Here is a 21,037-nt window from a genome sequence, read left to right on the forward strand (position 1 = left end):
CTTTTGGCAGTATCCCTGATTTTTTCTTTGCTATTCATGTTGTCCCCCGAGATGCTTTCTGATTTTTGTCTTGGCATAACATTCATTCTGATTTTGGAGCTGATAGCATTATTATTTTATCAAATAATGTGATAAATTGTTACAGCTATCCTGCCTAGCAGCCAAAGCAATGATGCTTTCTAATGGCACACTTTACCTCTGCTGCGTTATCGCTGCCCATTTCATTATTTGCACGTTGATTACAGCTATGCTTCTCAAGGGCTATGAAATATTCAGCAGCCTGGAGTAGTTCAAGTGCATCACAGTCCTCACAACCAGACACCTGCCCTCAAAGGCAGGGAGGAACCAAAACCTTTGCAGATTTAAAACTGGTGTGAAAAATCCTGCTTTGCTTTCGCTTTACCTGCTCCACTGGCTGGAGATGCACGCTAATTAAAAGTTGCCACTTTTCTTGCACTTGAGATTAGATGGGAAGAGAATAAGAATAAATACACGGCGAATATATTTCTACCATATTTAACAGGCTATGACAAAGAAGGAAGGAAGCGTTGTGGTAAGATTGGTGTCTGTGTGTCGCTGTGAAGCAGCTGGCATTATGGGTGGAGTTGAGAAAAAAGCTGTGTGTTAAGGGCAAAAATGAGCACTGCAGGTCATTTTCTCACACTTTGTCTCTCTGTGGGAGTAACCAGCAGTGATTGACTGAAATGGGCAATATTTTACCAAGTAGGAAGCAGATAAAAATGTTATAAACAGGATACTTCATCATTAAAGAACAGAAACAATTGCATTGACCTTGACACCAAACGAGTAAGGCCAGCATTGTGATAATTGAGAATGTAACCAAGCAACAGTTCTGTAGTCACTTGCACTGCGTGATTTCTTGTAGAGCGTGCCAGTAATGGGGAGGCCTGAATCAGCAAAACAACTGGTTAGTGCTTACAAAAAGGGAAATGATTTCTTTGTGCAGGGGGTTTGAGTTGTAATACGTGCTTATGCTGATTGTAATTTGGGCTTACGTCAAAAGAAAGTAATTGAATCAGTATATCCTTCTGAGCAGGCAGACAGCCTGACAGCATCCCGCATTTCTTAAGCTGCTTTAGAAACACAAGACTGTTCTGAAAATTAGTGCTGTAGAAGAAATGGTATATTCCTTCAGAACTAGCCTATTGTATATCCATTTCAGTTTACTTTGGCAGTAATTGGACTTCTCAGTCCTACTGGTTTGCATTGTACAACCTCTGCTTGAAAAGCTGGACTGCAGTTTTAGCTAATTTAGTTTTGAAAGCCATTCAAGTAAGTTATTGCAACCAACAAGTGAAGTTACACTCTAACTTCGTTTTAAACTACTCTTCCAATACTACAGAAAGACAGATCCCTACAGAGTTAAAGGTGGAAGACCCTTTACATCTGGAATTAGCATCCAGGAAAAGGAAGGTATTTACTTCAACCTACGTCAGTTTACAATCCAAATTAGTTAAGTTTGGATTAGTTAAATTTGGCAGCCATGTGGCCACCACATTATTCTCTATCTAGAAGAAAGCACTGAAAGGCTGGAAGCCTGCAACCTCTACACCTCTTTATGCTCAGCAGATTGCTGCCTTTGATTCTCTCTTTCTAGATACCAAACCAGTACAGTCGCTACTACAAACCACTACACTTACTGCAGTGACTTTCTGGGCGTGAGACACAATAAAGTGCAGAAATCACTGCAGGATACTGTCAGTGCATGGGTATAAACTATGCTGTGTACAGGTGCCTTTAATAGTAATTTGGGCTATGAAATCCATGTTGCTGTGAACATTATATAGGCAAGACAATAAAGATTTCAAAATTCTCAGTCTAACTTCTTTGGAAGAACTTCGGAGGTCAGAGATTTTAATAAAAGTAATGAAAATGTGTTTAAAAATAACATTAGTTGTGAAAATGTCTTCTTTATTTTTTTTACCTAGGAGGAAGTGTTTATCAATACTGTTCTTCGCCGGAACATCAAGATCTACAGAGACTCTTGAGGTATTATTTATCTGATTCTTTGTTATTTCCTGTGGTGGTCAGCTTGGCTTTAGTTCAGCTTTATGAAGACGCCCTTGATTTACAAACAATGTGATACTAAGCATTACATGTAGTATTTGCGGAAGCCTTTGCTTGCAGTTTCATAAGCTATGGTTTGCTGCATGTTTGTTTATAAAGTGAAGACATGGTACATTCTGAAAATGCAGTTGTTGCTATGGCTTAGGAAGCAGTACTACCATTTTCAGCTGAAAGACTTGAAATCAACTGGATATGTTTTTGATATGCTTATTTAGAGAGCCTTTCCTTATCTCTCATCTCCTGCCCTGGTGCTGGGTGATTTGGTTGGTAGAGCTGTTTTGGAAGAGCAAACCAAGGGCTCACTATCAGAATCTGTCATCTTTGCTTACTTTGCTAAGTTCTTAAAAGCTGCTTCTGCTGCTGTGATTACTGTAGATGCTGCAGATCTATACATTGTGTTTGCTTGTTTCAAAGCCTTTCTGAAAGCATAGCTGATGAGGGCTCCATGGTACGGACAGAAAATAAACAACAAAATAGACAGCTGGGAGTCATATTTTCTGTTGAATTTATAAAGCTATCCCTCTACAGAGGGAATGAAGACAGGTGCTATGGTTATGAAGTTGCCCTGGAAGTGCATCATATCTTGTACCTTTGCATGGGGAGCACTGAGATCAAGTCTTCAGTATGTAGGCCTGTGCTGCTTTCCATTCATTTACTGAAGGTCTGATGAGACTTGAACAACACATTTGCTGTTTAAATAATTAAGGACTCCTAACACTTAGCAGATGTTGATTTCTAAAAACTACAGTTGTTTATTACCCCAAGTATTTCAGACCTTGCTGTGTGGCTGTTTCTAGTAAGTGATGGTATGGCACTGGACCAAAGATAAATCCGGTTGCTTTGGGGCTAAATTTCTGCTTCTCATTCATCATAATGGCAAGGTCACAAATAGATCTGGAGTGTCTTAGCCGTTTTCCTCACCTTGGCAATCATTTGCTCTTTCCCTATTATTTATTTATTTATTTATTATTTTTTTGAGCTGAACTGAATTCAGGGGAAACAAAAACATTTTATTTTAGGAAGAGAGTGACAGACAGACTGCTTAGTGACTTTAGTCTGGGAATTACCTGCTTTGCATAGAATTGACTTTATTGGTGCTGGTGGGTTGTTGACATTTTCTAAGCTAGAGACTGTGAAACCTGACATATGTATATACCCTTCAGCCATTCTTGTGACTTGTTCTCCAGACCTCTTACAGCTTCACTGCTCTTCCCTGGACATGCTCCAGGGCCTCAGTGTCGTTACTATAGTGAGGAGCCCAGTACTGTACACAATACTCAAGGTGCACCCTCACCAGTTCTGAATACAAGGGGAGAAACTACTTCATACTCCTACTGACTGTGGTATTTTCTGATGCAAGCCAGGATGCTGTTGGCTTTTTTGGCCACCTGGGAATGCACCTGGGCCCACATTCAGCCAAGTGTTGACCAACCCTTTCCATACAGCTTCCCAGTCACTCTGCCCCAAGCCTTTTACACTGCATGGGGTTGTTATAACCAAAGTGCAGGGCCTGACACTTGGTCTCATGCAGTCGGTCTCAGCCCATCAATCCAACCTGCCCAGGTCTCTCTGTAGGGCCTTACTACCCTCAGACACATTGACACTTCCCCCCAGCTTGATACAATCCGCAGACTTACTGGAGGTGCTCTCAATTCCCTCATGTACATCCTCAATTGAGATATTAAGCTCCCATGATTCTGTGATTTGTTCAGACAAAATTAATGGCTCTACTGGTTTTAGAAAGCAGAAGCTGAGAGCGTACTCAGTTACCACAACTTGTCTGACCTGATACCTCCAAAGCTACAGTGAATGAGTTTGTGTGAATATACTCTTTTTTTTTTTTTTTTTTTTTAACTATCCACACATAGTGCACAGGTGCTTCAGTCCCAGATCTTGTGCTCATGTGAAGTACATAAATATAATTGGTGTATAATTGATGGAGGCATTGCTTCGTGATAGTAATTTTCTTTAAAAAGAATATAGAAATCAACAAACTTTGCCAAACATCTCAAAGATAAAATCCATATAAAATCAGTTTAGTATCACACATGCTTCTGCTGCCTTTGGAAGCCAGAGGTTTGTGACGGTTGTCTTTTAATCTGCCAAAGATGAAGCCTTTTAGTTCTGAATTTCTATTCTGTGTAAATACTCAAATCTGGAAATGAAACACCTCTGCGAGGTCAGAGGACTTTCTTTCTGTTTCCTGTTGAATCACTCATCATTTTGGAAATTCTGTTTGCAATAAGAGTGGGTTTATGTTTCTAAAGGACCTGGATATGCTGAGCACTTGCACAGGAAATTGGGACTTGTGAGCAAGTTAGCATGTGCCGGGATACTCTGTCAGTGTTAGACAGCCAGACGACATCATCGAAGCAGAGCTGTAGGTCCAGTGACTTTTTTATCCTTTTTCGTCAGTGCAAAAAGTTGGGGATGTTGCTGCTGAAAAGGAGGATTGATTTTGGTGAGATGAAGGGTCTTGTAAAAATCTGGATTTATTTCTCTCTCACACCACCAAGAAACAGCTGTTTGGCCTTGAGTGAGGCTGAGTGAAGACAGGATCCTTTCAGCAAGCTGCTACTGGAGAAATAGCAGCAACATTCACCATGGTCGTGGGGGGATTTTTGACTGTGTAAAAACCAAACAGCTGACTCCGGTCACAAGGCAGATGTGGTTTGGAGTGTGGCTGAAGGGTGTTCAGAAGGAGGTGAGGAGGGTGGGTGGGCGGAGGACGTCTTTCAAATCTTTACTCCACAGATGATCTCTCACAGTGTGAAAGCGCACCTCAGGATGCCTCAGTGGAACAGTCTGGGTATTTTGCTGGTGTTCTTCCCCTGGGTGGTTGTGTGGCGCACCAAGCTGGGGAGATTTAAGGCAGTGTTCTCTCACTGACATTACAGTGTCAGTTGTAGGAAGCATCACTATTCATTCAATATAGCATAAAATTCATTCAATATAGTGTTTTTGGACAACTTATGCTATATTTTATATATAATCATGTGTCAGAGCTTCCTCTCCATGTAGCATTTCACTTCCTTCAATTTGGTAAAACAGGTGTTCTGTGTCTGCATTGATGCTGATGGGCTTCCCTTGCTAGCCTATAGTGCAAGCCTCAGAACACCTCAGCTAAAGCTTCTGCACAAGTATGTTTCTTTCCCCAAGACATCAGGCTTCCTTCTGCTTTTTTTAAATTGCATTTCCAGATGGTCAGCTCTCCTGCATGAGTAACTGCCCCAGGCCAGGGCACGCAGCTGCAGCTCCTCTGCCTAAAAGGGTCATCAATATGTAAAGTTTGTGCTTTTCATTATGAGTATGTAGCAGGAGGAGCCACTTTGTCAGTGTGCTCCCAGGGGGAGGATCTGCACTGAAAGGTCTGCATAACAGCAGAGCAGAAATGCCTTTTGAAGGGTATGTCCCTGGGCTGGACACCAGTGGCTTGGAGTCACTGGTATCACAAATCATTTATGAGTCTTGCCTTTACCTTTTCCCTCTCTTTCTCTGGTGCTGTTTTGAGCTGTGGGGTATGTAAAGGAGTTAAAGACCCTGCCTTGTGATGGTAGGTAGGTAAGGTTGTCTCTTTTTGATCTGTGTTGAAAAGGTAGAGTGGTCCAGATGTCCTGCAATGGATTTGAATCACTGGGGCTATGGTGACGGATGCCAGAGACACAACCTGAGGTGGGTGTGGAAACAGGCTCACACTGCAGGAATGGCCAGTGTGATTACAGAGCTGCATAAGTTTACCCTGCTTTTGTTTGATCCCAGGTCTGCTGCAAAAATACGAGGTGTTTGTGGAAGAAGGTATTTAAAAAATAAAATGAATGCAGTTGTAGTAGCAGACAGCTTTATTACACAGATGTATACCAGAACTGCTCCAAGTGGAACAAAGTAAAAGATTAGTTGCTGCCGTATCTCTGCCACATGAGTATTAGAAATTTGTAGATAAGTAATATCCAAACACTTGGCAATCAGAGAATCTATTTGCATTTTAAGAGGGCAATATTCTTCTTCTTCAAGTAGGATGCGCAATGAAATAGCGTCAGAGCTTTCTTAATGACAGTCCTCTAAGCTCAGTTTGGAGAGGATTTGTTTTGTTATTAAAATTACTCCACATATTTGAGACAGATTTCAGCTCAACTACTGCCTAACACATGCTAGACACATATTGATTTTTTTGTCTTAGACCAACGTTTCCCCTGGGCATGGTATTATTTATTCATAAAGCAGAAATGATGTCTGACAGGCAGTTAGGAGGGTGTATATCTCTAGTTCAAAAACAATGTGCAAAGCTTTGTGAGGACCCCAAGAAATCAATGTGCTGATGTTGAAGAGCAGCCTTTTAATTCTGAGCACACATTCTCGCAGTCGGGAAAGGAAATTTGAATAACAAATAGTTACTATAAACCTACATTTTCATTCATCTTTATTCCAGTTACCCAAGCCAAGGTGGAAGGAGAAGGCAGATAGCCAAGCCCAGACACATCTATGCCATAAAACAGGCTTGCTGCTCTCCTACTTTGCATGTTTGTACATACACTCCTGTTATCAATACAAATTTTAAACCCAAGCATTGTTCAGAGAGTCAGAACTTCCAAACCTTGTGTGATTCATAAGCACTTATTCTAACTGAATATTAAATTGATGTCTGTACAGCTGATTAAACTGATAAATAGATGGTCTTTTTATAATGTGAGTTAAATTATTTTGGATAAGCTGTTTGTTGTAATTGACCTGTTGGAAAAAAATAGGCAAAAGGAGGTTTGTTCTGATTGTCTTCATTCGGAGTTAGATCACAGCACAAGTAGTATTTGCTGATGGAAAATGCATTTCCAAAACTGTTTTGTCTACTTAATAAATCAAGCTCAGGATATTCTAATGTGAAGTCTTATCTGAGCAGGGACTTTTCTCAACAATGTGAACTTGGCCTTGAATCTGAATGTAGTTTGATATATTCAGGAGTTTTGAAGTTCGCTTTGTGTATTTGGAGGCAACAAAACAACAAAAGCCCCTCCTATCCGTTCAGTGGGCATGAAGTTCCCATCTTGGTTAATGAAAAAAAAAAAAGGGATGTTATTTAAAGTGAAACCAAGTTAAACTTCTGAAGCTAAGAAATTAATGTGCGGTCCTTAAATCAATTTGCAGACCATCTAATAGTGGTAGGGGAGGCTTTGACCTCTTCAATCCCGAAACATCACAGTAAATGCAGTTTTAAATCATTCAACTGGGACGGCATAATCTCTGCCCACACAGGCCATGTAGGAGCACCTGAAGCGTGCACGCTTATTTTTTTCCTCCAGGAAGTGATGTGGCCTTAAGAAAGAATGAGAACAGAATTACCACGGAGGTATCTTCTAAGAAATCAAATGGCTGGACTTTCATAGATGTGAAGATGATACCAGGAAAACACTGAAGTGTTTTTATATCACCCTTTTGTGGATTTGAAAATCTCATTTCATTTGGCTCGATCTGAAGAAAGTATGATAAAAGTGACATTTCTATGGGCTCTTGTACGTGCTGCAGTGGACACAGGTTTTTATGATTGCTATCTGATGCAAACACATAGTCATGAAAATGTGTGAGTTTTGATGTACTCTTGCCACTACCTCTGAATGCTGCCGTTAACTTGCAAGATTGACTGTGTATTTACAAGCAGGCTTCAAGTAACAAATTTACTGCATTGCATTAGGAATATCTGAATGTTAACTAGCAACTTTAAATGTCAGTTTTCCAAACTGTTAAACTGGAGCTGTAATAATAATTCTTTTAATCTCTTTAGATATATGGGAGGCGGTCAGTTAACAAGGTTTGTTCGTCTGATGCTCAGTGCATCTCTCTGCCTCTCTGAACTCTATTTTCTTAATTTAGTTCTGTCATTACTGCTGTCAGGAACATAATTCTTTGCTTTTGACAGCAGAAGAATATGCAGCCCTAGATAAAGCACTGCAACATGAATATACACATTTTCTGCTTCAGCAGCCTGGAGTGCTCTTCAGGACATTCAGCCAGAGGATGTCTGCACCGGGCCTGGTCACTCCAGCTCTCCCCCTTGTCAGTGAAGGGAAGTAGCAACATTTAGGACACGGTCCATTTAACCTATTTAGGAAGCTTATTTCACTGCACACTAAGATGCATCCTACAGGAGCCTTCCAAGGTGCTGCAGTCCGAGGGGAGCTTGGGTACCCAGTTGTGGGTTGGAATTCAGTGCCAGGCTGTGACAGGCACGTTCAGTTATTTATGAGCAGGCAGGTCCTCGTGGGAACAGAATGTCTCCATTTGAGCTGGTGCAGTTGTAAAGCAATGCCTCTCTCCCCCTGAGCTATTTGCTGCTGCCTGCTGTGCTTCATCAGCCAGCATGGGTGACTGACCAGGCACGATTTTCTTATCATCATGATGGTCCTCAGTGTGCTCTTCCAGTGTTCAGTAATGCAGGACAATGGTATGCTAGCAAACTAGAGTATTACCTACCAACTTTCATTCCAGTGTTGGTCCTTACTAAATTTTAGAAGGCCGCTAAGCAAAAAAAGATTAAAGGCAATCCATACATTAAACACACTTTGTTGGTAAAGTTTATCTGATTACAGCACAGTGAAGAGAGAGTTCACTGGGTTTTATGATGTGTTCCTAAGGTGGCTTTCATCTGATGCATTGTTGGAACTTCAGATGAAAAGTGCTTGATTTATGAAATTTTTACATGTAGTTTCCAAATGGAAAGAAGAAATCTTCTTCATTTTTCTATTTATATCTTTTCTTTTTTCCTGAACAATAATTTATGGAACCTCTACGTGTTTTTTATCGTAACACATTGCTTCAAACAAACCAACAGATGTTTTGGGAGGTTTAATAAGAGGACATCAGAGGTCACCCATCTCAAAGGTCAACTGCATAAAAGGCAGCATTGCTGCTGAGATTCTCACGTCAAGAAAGACAAGTGTTTTAAGACTCGGCTTTATTACTGAGCTCAAACTGATCGCAGGTTCCGTTGCTCTATTAACTTGCACGATGGCTGAGCTAAGGAGACAACAGGAAAAAAAATGCTATCATCTGGAATATTTTCCAACAGAATTAAATAGCAGGTAGTATAAATGTAAATAAATTTTTCAAAGGCCAAAACAGTTGTAGAGCACAGCAGTTTCTAGCTGTTGCAAACAGGTCTTGTAGGAGTTAATAAAAGATGAAAACTCATGAAAATGAACAACATAGTTGATGGTATCCTGGGCTTAAAAAATGAGCTGTGAAAGATACTGAGGCGCGTTTCTTCCTCCAGAGATGCTGGTGGGCTGAGATGTTTGAGTCAGCCATGGGGATGTCCATGGTCATTAGATGAAGCCTCACTCCACTGCCAGGCATGGTCCACATACAGCCTGTGTAGTTCTTACCTTATTCAAACCTGATATAAATAAAATTAATTTTCTTGTGAGCTCCTCCATAATATTTATCACTCTCTCTTTAACAGCAGTGGTAGTAAGAGGCAGCCTGTTTTAATATCCAGAGCCCATCTGGCTCATCCATCCACACATCCTTCCAGTTCACCTCTCATACCAGCTTCAGCACTGACCATGTATTCAAACCAGCATCCATGTTTTACTCTTGGTTGGTAGTAAGTTAAGGATGAGCTCTGGGCAAGCATCAATGCACTTAGCTTCATTCTCTCCTTTTAATTCCCTTCTTAATATCTCCTCTGCCATAACCCCTGGGGGAAAGAAAAAAAAAAAAATAGGTTAGTGGTGTGTTACAACCACTGTCTCTTTGTCAACCGTCCATATCCATTTATTATCCCTTGCTTTATGTTTGAATATGACCCTCAGAGACAAGAACCATCTTCTTCTTTGTAAGCACAACCTCCAGCATGCCTGTGTCCTGGCCCGTGACTCCTAGAGGCTACTGTAACATAAGGCAGAGAAAATAGTTGTGATGGCTCAGTGCTTCACAGCCTCCATGGGCTTTTTTACAGCACCATGTGAGGAAAACGAATGCTGTTATCATACAGCAAATGTGACAAATGAAGACATATGTCCTTAATAAAGAATGTTCCTAAAATATTTCTATGAATTTTGTATGCCTGAGCTGAAGTACAGCTTATTTATTTGTTTGTTTGGTTTATTTTTCTGGAGGACTTGTGTCTTTTTTCTCTATTATCAGGTCTCACAGGTTAGATCCTACAGCGCTTCCATTTGCAGATGTATGTTCAGTGCTGCTGCAGATCAGAGGGTTGGGAAGTAGGAGGGCTGAGTATAGATATGACATTTGCATCTCCAACACATTACTGGAGTGAGAGAGATTGAAGGGTGAAAATTCAAAATATACAAAGCTCAGTCTCTGAAATATATAGGACATAATATATTTCTTGCTTACTGAGGAAGTGATGCAATGGATCTAGAAATATAAATCATTTAAACCCATGAAATCGTAAGTCATAGTTCAGGCTTTTCCAAACTGAATTCAAATATATTTCAAAGGAGGGTCCCTAAGATGCAGTAAAGAGAGTTTATTCTTTTTCCTCTTGAGAATCTGAACTGGACATTCACGTTCTTGTGGTTTAACATGGCAGATATGTAAGCACCACACAGTCATTTGCTCACCTGTCCCTTCTCAGTGGGGTGGGGGAGAGAATTGGGGGGGGGGGAAAACAAAGGAAGAGAAAGTGTATCATGATAGTTTTATCAATAAATATATATTTTTGTGTTTTTATTTCTATATATAAAACACGACATGTACAAGCAATTCACCACCCACCAAACAATGCCCATCCAGTCCCCAAGGAGCAGCTGCCTGCCTGGCCAGCTCCCCACAGTTTTAAAAGACTTTTTTGCACGGTGACTTGTGGTATGGAATGTCCCTTTGGCCATTGTAGGTCAGCTGTCCTGGCTCCATCCCCTCCCCCAGCTCCCTGTGTCCCCCAGCCCTTCTGCTGGCAGGACAGTACAAGAATCTGAAAAATGAGTATGTCCTTGGCTCTGTACAGCGCTGCGCAGTAGCAACTAAAACATCAGTGTGTTATCAGCATTGTTTTTCTCCTAGAGCCTAAATATAGCATCATGCCAGACACTATGAAGTGATTTTTCCTTCATGAGAAACACCCTGGCTGAAACTGGGACATAGATATAGAGCTGAAGAGAAGTTCAGTGCCAGCAGTACTTCACCTGGGAGGATTTGCTTCTCTGCAGATGCTGTCAGTAAAGCTGCCCATTACAGTGGTGTTTGCTGTGGTGTGGGTCCCAGCCAGGCTCAGACCGTTCAGTTCAACCAACCATCCGATTGTACCAACTGGTTTGGTAGTGACTTGACCTCCCAGTTATGTTCAGTTCTATGACTAAAATTTACTGTCACATCACCATTGCTTGGGAGTTTAGATTGACTAATGTTAATGAGTTTAATCAGTTTAATATCCACTTGTTTCTTCTCTAGTCTTTTTAAGGAAAATGTTCAGTAGTGTCTACCTTTGACACCACCAGGAGCTGGTGTGGGCTTGGGCTTTCAGCCTTAGCTCTGCGTGTTCTTATATCTGCATATTAAGAGATCCTGTCTTTTCTGAAGCCATCCAAACTTTTTAACTTCTTCCGTGGCCATCCATTGGACAAAGCAAGCTGCAAACATAGCACAGATATCAACTTTCTTTGGACCTACTGATGGACACCTTTTAGAGCCAGTGAAGCTGTAGTCTGCAGCTTGCTTTGAGGTAGCTGGAAAAGGTGGTGGGAAAAATCAGTTCTATCAATAAATCATCACCATGTTTGCTATTTTTGAGGCCCTGTAAGCATACCTTTGCAAATGATTGCCTTAAAGCTTTTAATATTCTTGCACTGCTGAGCAACATTTTCAGTGCTTATTCACGGCATATACTCTTGGCACATATTCCTGCAATCCACATTAGGAAGAAATCCCCCTCGAATTAAATGGGCTTTTTGCCTGACACAGTCTTTCATTTTAAATAAATTAGCAGTAATAGGCTTGAACTATAAATTATTTTTTTACTCCAGGCAACTTCACTAATAATTACCTTCCACTAATAAATACTTCACCACATCAGTGAGATAACAAGACCTTTTATTTCTAGTTGTTAAAACTCAGAAACCACTTTTTATTTCAGGTATGGTTCTGTTGGAAGGGGAGTTTGGTTTGTTTTTGTGGTAAGAAGAAAAGCAAACTTGCGGGTGTAATTAAGACATTACCTTATGGAACTACTGCCTTCTGATACCTGAAATTTGAAGTTCTTACCCACTGAGCACCTTCTGCATTACAGGCTGAGGTGACTAGTTCTAGGGAGACTAGGTTGTTTTTTTTTAATTTCCCAGGTATGCATTAACATTGACAACAGGCTGATTCATGCTAGAGTACATTTTTAATATGGATTTAAATCCACCAGGAATCGGGGTAGTGAAACGTGCTGCATGGCAGCTGGCTCAACAGCATTTTTAATCAAATAATACATTCCAGCTGGTGGGGAGTCAACTGAGTTCTGAAGCAGATGTGACTTAATGCAGACCTTCCTCATTTCTTCAATAAAATGCATTACCTTTGCATATTAACCAAATGTGAGTGGAGGAGGGGAGCTGGAGGAAAAGCAAATCTGTAACCTAGGTAGAAATGAAATGAATCATAATAACCTCTTATATATTAACTGTGTGACTTGCATGCATCAGTACAGGTTAGGGGATGACCTGCTGGAGATGAGCTCTGTGGAGAAGGACCAGGGTGTCCTGGTGGACAACAGGTTGGTCATGAGCCAGCAGTGTACCCCTGTACTGAAGTGCACTGAAGGCCAGTGGCATCCTGGCAGCAGGTCAAGGGAGGTAATCCTCCCTCTCTACTTTGCCCTGGTGAGGCCACATTTAGATTACTGTGTGCAGTTCTGGGCTCCCCGGTTCAAGAAAGACAGGGATCCCCTAGAAGTAGTCTGGCAGAGGACCACAGAGATAATCAAGCGTCTGGACTGTCTGTTGTATTAGGGAAGGCTGAGTAACCTGGGTCTGCTCAACCTTGGGAAAAGATAAATGTTTATCAGATCTATATGATCTATAATATGTATATGGAGGTGGGAGGCAAATGGATGAGGCCAGGTTCTTCTCAGTGATTTGTAGCAATAGGACAAGGAGTAAGGGCCTAAAACTTGAACATAGGAAGTTCCATATAAACATACGGAAGAACTTTACGGTAAGGGTGATGGAGCACTGGAACAGGTTGCCCAGAGAGGTTGTGTGGTTCTATGGAGATATTCAAGACCTGTCTGGATGCCTACCTGTGCGAGCTATTGTAGGGTACCTGCTTTAGCAGTGCAGCTGGAATCAATGGCCACTTGAGGTCTCTTCCAACCCCTGTGATTCTATGGTTCTGTGACTTTATACAAAGGAGAATATGGGGTCTTGCACTCTGTGCAACAAATTAGCTTAGCCTCTTTGTACATATCCACATACCAAAAAAATGATTTCTGCTTTGCTCTTGTGCTTCATGACTCATTCTCTGTGTTCTGTCCTTGAATACTACATTTGTTGCACCTTAATTACATATTGTTGTCACTGACAGCAGGACTCATCTCCAAGACAGTTGTTGGTCTCTGTGCTGTATTTAACTGGTGAAGCCACTGCACTGTGATTTGAACAGTTAACACCAGCAGCAGTGTGTGAGTCTGTGACACAGAGAAAGGAAGGGGTGCCATTCAGAGGGACCTCAACAGACTTGAGAGGTGGGCCCAGGTGGATCTAATGAGGTTCACCACAGCAAAGTGCAAGGTTTTGCACTTGGGCCGGATGAATCCCAGGCATATATACAGACTGGGAGGAGCAGTCCTTGAGAGCAGCCCTGCAGAGAAGGACCTGGGGGTCTTGATGGATGAAAAACATGGGCCAGCAGTGTGCTCTTGTAGCTTGGAAAGCAAATGGTATCCTGGGCTCCATCGGAAGAGGGGTGGCCACCAAGGAGAGGGAGGCAATTGTCCCTCTGTACTCTGTCCTTGTGAGGCCCCATCTGGAGTACTGTGTCCAGGTGTGGGGCCCCCAGAAGAGGAAAGACAGAGGTGTTGGAGAGGGTCCAGAGGAGGGCCACAGAGGCGATCAGAAGGCTGGAGCACCTCCACTATGAAGACAGGCTGAGGGAGCTGAGCTTTTTCAGCCTGGAGGAAAGAAGGCTGCAGGGTGATCTCATTGCAGCCTTTCAGTACCTAAAGGGAGCCTATAAACAGGAGGAGGAGGGGAGTCAACTCTTTGAAAGGGTATATAACAGCAGGACAGGGAGAAGTGGTTTCAAGGTGAAGGAGGGAAGATCTAGGTTGGATGTGAAGGGGAAGTTCTTTAATATGAGAGTAGTGTGGTGCTGGCACAGGCTGCACGGAGAGGTTGTGGATGCCCCGTCCCTGGGGGTGTTCAAGGCCAGGTTGGATGGGGCACTGGGCAACCTGGTCTAGTATTAAATGTGGAGGTTGGTGGCTCTGCCTGTGGTGGGAGGATGGGAGATTCACAGTCCTTGAGGTCCCTTCCAACCCTGGCCATTCTGTGATTTCTGTATGGGAGTCATGGAACTGAATATTGTTCAGTCATTTTTCAGTGACGTCCTTTTCTCTGCATTCTTTAAAAGTGTAAAGATTTTGATGGAATTCAGATAATGAGGATCTTATTGATATGTAGAGCTGAAACAACGTAATTATACTTCAAAGCTAAACATAATGGCATTGGGAGGGTTAGTGCGTATTGAGAAATGTCAATAGGTGCCACATTTTCAATGGTTTTTCTTGTTATGCTCTGTCCCATGATCTAAGCTAAGCACTTAGCCAGGACAAGCAAGCCATTCATCACTTGATGCTAGCTGGAGCTTATTTCCTGCTGTTGAAAGAAACTGCAGATGACACAAAAAGAGCATATATTGGCTAAAGCTCTCTCTGCTTAGAGTTTCAGCCTTGCCTGGATGCATTATGCTGACTAATTTTCTGTTATTTCACTGTTGGACATTTCCTTGTGGAACCAAGATGAAGTTCAATATCACCTCATCTGTATCAGTGGGCTTTTGGTGGGAGAAGATATTACAGTGTCCTGCCCTCAGCTGAGAAGCACAAACTCTTTGACAGCTCCTATCCCTTAGCTGGAGCTGCAGAGGTTTGGTACATGCAGTGTGGCCTGAAAGTAGCGGATGAAAAAGCACGTGTGACCTGAGAGACCTTTTCTGAGCTGAGTTATCCCTGTGCTCAGTCCTTCTGAGGTCACTTGCTTTGATGAGGAGCTGTTGCATGACAGCAGCAGAATCGAATCCTCTTCATTTTGTGCCAAAAGTCTGCTCTGAGGTAAGTTATCTTTAAAAGAAATCATGTATTGTTACTCTACCTGCGTGTTCAGAACTTTATCTTCATTAAAATCCTATGGTAGAATACTCAGGAGTAGCTTTATGGTTGCAATTAGGTTAGATCTATTAGTCTTCGGCAGCAGGAGAATATTGATTTTGGTGTTTTTGCGCTGCCTTCTGACAGGATAGAGAAGTGATGAGTGAAAAACAAAGCCAGAGTGGTTTCATAATTTCAGGAAGTGTCCTGAAAACAAAAACAGATATTTATATAGCTTCATTTTATTGCCTTTATTACTACCATCATGCTTCTGTGGCCTCTACCAGCTTCTGAAAATATTACAGTATGTATTTAAGATCTTTCGTATTCATCTCGGTTTTACCATGTAAGTTGCCTTGTTCTTCTTATAGCTTATTGATGCCATAAGTAAGTTTAAGTGGTTCTGAACATAAAAAAAGGAAAGAAAAAATAAGAAGTAGTCCGAGATATGAAGAAGTAGATACTAATAGGGATTTGAAGTAATCATTAGGCAAGCTTTTATATAGAAGCTATTAAGAATTCAAATTAGGTTTTCTGTTGTGCATTTATAGTTCAGGGGACTCATGGAAGCTTGCTTGTTTTTGCCTATGACTGATCCAAAACAGACAAAAAAAATCAGCAAATTTTTTTTTTGCTGCAAAATATTAGATTTGAAACTCACCTGTCTATCATACAAAAGCAAAAACAGACCTTTTGAGAAAAGAAGAAAAATTAACCCGGAACAGCCAAGTGTATTTTGTCCAGGCACTTCGCAGTTGGCGCCAAGAACCCGATTTCTGGTCACGTTTGACACACCCTGGATTGCACCCGCGTGTCTTACGCTACAGGTGGCAATATTTCTAATACCAGCTTTCTCTGAAGGTGACAGACTACTGACATACTATTGAAATACATTAGATTTTCACCATTTTCAAAATAAATGCGATAAATTTAGAGGCAGCCATAGTAATGTAAACTAATGTAGGTGAGCACTGGTTATGTTCTCATTTTCAGAGGTACACTATGAGACAGCAGGCTCTCTTGATCTGTAAGGTGTATGTTGATGCCTACTGAGGTTATGCCGTCAGTTGAGGTTGTGATGGGGAAATTAAAGGTACGGACTGGTCTACAGCCTTATTGACTGGAATGGCAATACACTACTTTCCATTTGGATGCGCTGCATTCCATACACCACGTGCAAGGTTCTGCCCAACAGTCTGTTGGTTTTAATGAGGTTGTGTCAGATTCACAGGATCCATTGCAATGAAAACTGAGAAATGAAGGGCAACACATTGCATGTTGGTCACATGGTTTAAAAAAGCAGCGATTTCAGAGCTAATTAGTCTATTTATGAAATGGTCTAATATATATTTTTAATGATTTGTTCGTTTCTTATAAACAAATACTTGTGCTTGTAGATGCTAATTACATGAGCAAAGCCCTTCACTTTGCATGGGCAGAGCTACATTTGTGTTGAAGTGTTTGTTGTATTCGTGCCAAAAAAACAACTGAAAAACCTCATTAAGATCTGATCTTTCAAACGTGCATGTACTTCACTTGACTGCTCAAATAGTGCTGCTCTGGCAGTGCTGATTTCAATACTTTGATCATGAAATACTTCATTTAAGGGGGAAAAAATTAATACAGCGGTGGTGTTGATCAGTATAAACAGCCGTTAATGAGCACATGTTGTACCCCTCCCTGGAGGCTGAAAATCATGTTTCCTCTGAGATGGGGAGTGACGCTCACCAAAGATAATTATTGTTTGATACCCATTTTGCTGCCGCTTTCTTAGCTGAAGATTAAACTTCAGAGTGACTGTTTCTGTGTTTCTCAAGGAAAAGGGCTGTGTGCTGCTCTCCAGTGTTCAGGCTTTTCGTCCTGTTTGCCATATGTTAGCTGCAGCAACTTCCGCACAGTCCTCTGAGCTACTGGAGGAATCGCATAAAGAAATTCATGGAAGTAAACAATTAGTCGACTCTCTTCACAAATAGCAGAAGATAATTTGTGTGCCCAGTAGAAGAAGAGTGTTTACTATCTAGCCAGAAAAGAGCAGTGCTTTCCCTCTACGCTTTACTGATTGGGAAGAGTTACTTCATCTGAAAGTAACCTGGATGCCCAGAGTATCTTATTTTAGATACCAGCAAACCATCATCTGAAGGGATGCAGAAGGGGTAGGACAAGAGCACTGAGGTAGGAGTTTGAAAACAAAAGTGAAGAGTGAAATAACATTAATGAGGGGTGGGAAGGTCACCAAGGAGAAGTAAAGAGTGAATCTCTTTGCTTGGCACTCCGGAAGGGATGGCTATCAAACCGACAGCAGTCTGTGTGCCTTTCTGCTTGGCCAAGATCTCATTTATTATTATAACAAAGTATTTGAATTTCTTCTGTACTTCTCCTTTGTGGAGTTCTTCCTGCATTGGTTTTCATGTTTATTTTCTTAAAGATGACAAAAATGTGCAGACTGCCTGAATATTTCTAAGAAGAAAAGCCAGCAGTTTATGTAAGTTTGCTCTCAGTGCGCAGAGAGTTGCTTCCAAAAGAAAATGCTGAAGTTTGGCTTTAGACTTTCCTCAGAACACAAATACACTGTTGTTTTTTTTCTCTTTGTAGATTTTGTTGGTGTTTTTATTTCCTCCCCACTCTTTTAATATTTCTTTTGCTACTTATCTAGCATAAATTTGATATTTATCTTCGCACCGAGTAATTTACATCAAAGATATTTACATGAAGATACGCAGGGTTTTCTGAATGTTTCTTTACCAGTAGACAGAATAGGAAGCTAAAAGTCATCTGTTTTCTATTCCGTATCTGTTTTGCAGCGCATATTGAAAGACATATGCTGTTGCATGTGTGATGAGGCTAATTCTGTCTTTGCCTTAATGGAGCTGTGCAGTGAGCGTGCATTCTGATTAATTAGATGAGAAATTATGAATTTAGGTTTGCAGTGGGCTCTTAACTGCATTCTCAAAGCCGACTCCTTGTTCAAAGATCTGTGAAACCCCTCTAGCCCCAAGTCCATCCCAGCTTGCTGTTGCTTCTGTCCTCATTTGATGTTCTGTGTCTCCTGATGGCACTCCCAGTACCTCTGTAACAGAGATGTGTGGAAATGAAGGAGCTATAATGGTGATTTTTTCTTTTCTTGAGTGGGTGGGTTCAGCCTTAACTGCACAGCCACCGCAGCTTGTCCAAGTCTGAGATATTGCTGAGATGGGCTGTGACCAACCACATGGTCATTTTGGCTATCGACATCTGAGCCTCACTGATTAGCATTTAAGGATTTATTTTTAATGGGCATGTTAAACATGGGCCAAATTTAATTTTAGTGTTGTCATTTAAAGTCATTTCTGTTACAAATGATTTGCTGGCAAACGGGACCTCGGGTCTGCCGTAATTTGGGACTTGTCCAAATTTCCATTCCTCTAAACACAACTGATCCAGCTGATTGTTCAGCTGTGCACAGAGCTGCTCAGTGTGTTAATGGAAATGAATCATTCTGGCCACGATGAGTGCAACAGCTAAAAACCCAATACGTTAATAACAAAATGTGTCTGCTATCACCTCCTTTAAAAACAACTGACATTTTGGTGTGGTTGGCTTTTACTTTCATCCATTCCAAGTGGAATCTGCTTTAAACAAATGCATATCTCATGGATTTCCATGGTTATTTTTGGAGCAGAGTATAGTGTCACTACTCAGTATATGAAAAAAAATAAGAAAAAATATTTTTAAATAATAATGAAAATGAGCAAAGAAATCTAATTTGGCCTAAAAGAAAATGAATGAAGCTTAGAATAAACCCCTTTATAACAAAACATATCATACTTTATACATGTGTTGCACATGTATAGTGGAAGTGTCTACTGTGAGTTTATGTCCCATTTAGGTTCATGACAACCTGTCTTTACTTTTTACTTTTTCCCTTCACTTGTAGTTTCTGAAGTCCCTGAAGATTCCAGGGGCAAAATGCGTAAAGAGCTCTTTAATTCTTGCAGCAATGCTCTGATGGTGTGAGACTTATTTTAAGCACGATAACAATGGAAACATAATGTTGTACACAGTGTAGAGGGCTTACAGAAGAGGTAAAATGGGGATTTTTTGGCTGACAGTGGAGAGTCTTTGGTATAATTGTTTCAAAAATTAGATTAGAGCGTACATCATCTGAAACACTTTTTCAGCAGTGCTGTAAATTTAATGGCAAGGTTTTGTTGAGACGAGCTCTTGTGGTCTGCAAGCAAGAGAATCAATCAGCCTGTGACTTTTCATTTTTTTATATCCTTGGTAGGGATGCAATTAAATTCAGTCAGAAAGGTCACAGTGTGGGGTATACATTAACCTCACGCTAACCCTGTATGTGATACTGCTACTGAGAATGAGTTAATAAAGGTACCAGTTGGAGCTGTACGTTTGTTCTCTTTTCTTCCTATCTGTGTACACACACACACTTCTAATTACATCTCTGGGCATTACAACAATAGATACCTAGAATATTTGCAGTGCCGCTAATTAGGTTGTGGGCTAGAGTGCAGTGGGAGAGACTGCTGAGTGCCACAGCTAGTGGCTGAAAATGCTTAAACTCATTTGTTGAAGTTAATGTTCACGCAAGGATATGTCAGTGAGAGGAGACTCCTTCATTTCCAAACTCTGCTGATGTTTCAAACAGCAGCTGCAAAAAGAGGGTTCAATTCCAAAGTGCAGTAACATTAGCTCCGGGTAAGAGAGATTAGATTTCTTATTAAGGAAACTGGACAGTTTCTTAGAGAGTGAAGAGAATCTGACCTTTCTAACCTTTCTGATTAAGGTATTTAATATAATTTAATAAGGAAAACCCCATTTGCTATTGTAACTGTCAAAAAAGAAGTAGTGCAGTGTAACATTAAGAACAGTGATGCAGTTTCATGTACATGTTGGAAAAACGTAATGATCAATAATTTCTATATGCCGGCACCACTTCTCCAAAGATTAGGAGTATTGCAGGAGAAGTTATTAAATTTTACCTTTAAAAGCATTTCGACTCCTGCCTGAAAGGAGAATATATGAGATTGCGGAGTGTCTAGTGAATAGATTGAACGATGGGCAATGAAAATGAGAAATATTAAACTTATTTTTCAAATTACAAGATAGAGCAAGGGAAAGGAGGTTTGGAAATAATACAGTATGTATTATTTTAAAGCAAATTTTGAACAAGGTAGCAAAGTCATGGAAGCAAAAGGAAAATGAGATTAAGAAGCAGTTAAGAAGTGTATTGCGCCAAGGGTAGCTGTTTCATCTTCTTCAGTTCTATTGCTGAGCAAAAGCAACAGATGCAATCCACCTCAACTTTGATACAGAACTTAAATATGGCACCCAAATGGAGAATTATCAGTATGGTAAGAGAAGATCTATGAAAGAAAAATTAGGTAGAAAATTGAATAGAGAAAAGATGGCAATGCTTCTGTTGAATCTTAGAATCTTAGATTGGAAAAAACCTTTAAGATCGTCAAGTCCAACCACTGCAAGCACTGCTCAGCAATTGCCAAAGCACTGCTGCAACATCAGCACTCCAGGTGCAATGGTACCAGTGGCTGCCAAGGGGATGCTACTAATTATGGTTCTCAAAGGAGATGAAACACATTGAGGATCTTCCCTTCATTGGCATAAATAAGAAACAGTGCACTTATGGATTAGCAGATG

At 40.9% G+C, this 21,037-nt stretch overlaps 1 protein-coding gene across 2 annotated transcripts in view; it reads left to right on the forward strand.

The window, feature by feature from the left end:
* The window catches only part of PAG1 (phosphoprotein membrane anchor with glycosphingolipid microdomains 1), a 90,488-nt gene that overhangs the window by 20,840 nt on the left and 48,611 nt on the right, over window positions 1-21,037 (forward strand). The window contains exon 2 of one of the 2 annotated variants that reach the window (XM_015855849.3): window positions 1,950-2,010. The exons of the other annotated variant lie outside the window; for it this stretch is intronic. The gene's annotated coding sequence lies outside the window, so the exon portion shown is untranslated. The remainder of the gene's footprint in view (window positions 1-1,949; window positions 2,011-21,037) is intronic. 2 annotated transcript variants of the gene reach the window in all.

The sequence above is a fragment of the Coturnix japonica genome, chromosome 2 (assembly GCF_054131305.1).
Source record: "Coturnix japonica strain WE chromosome 2, WE-NBRP24, whole genome shotgun sequence".
Taxonomy (NCBI): Eukaryota; Metazoa; Chordata; class Aves; order Galliformes; family Phasianidae; genus Coturnix; species Coturnix japonica.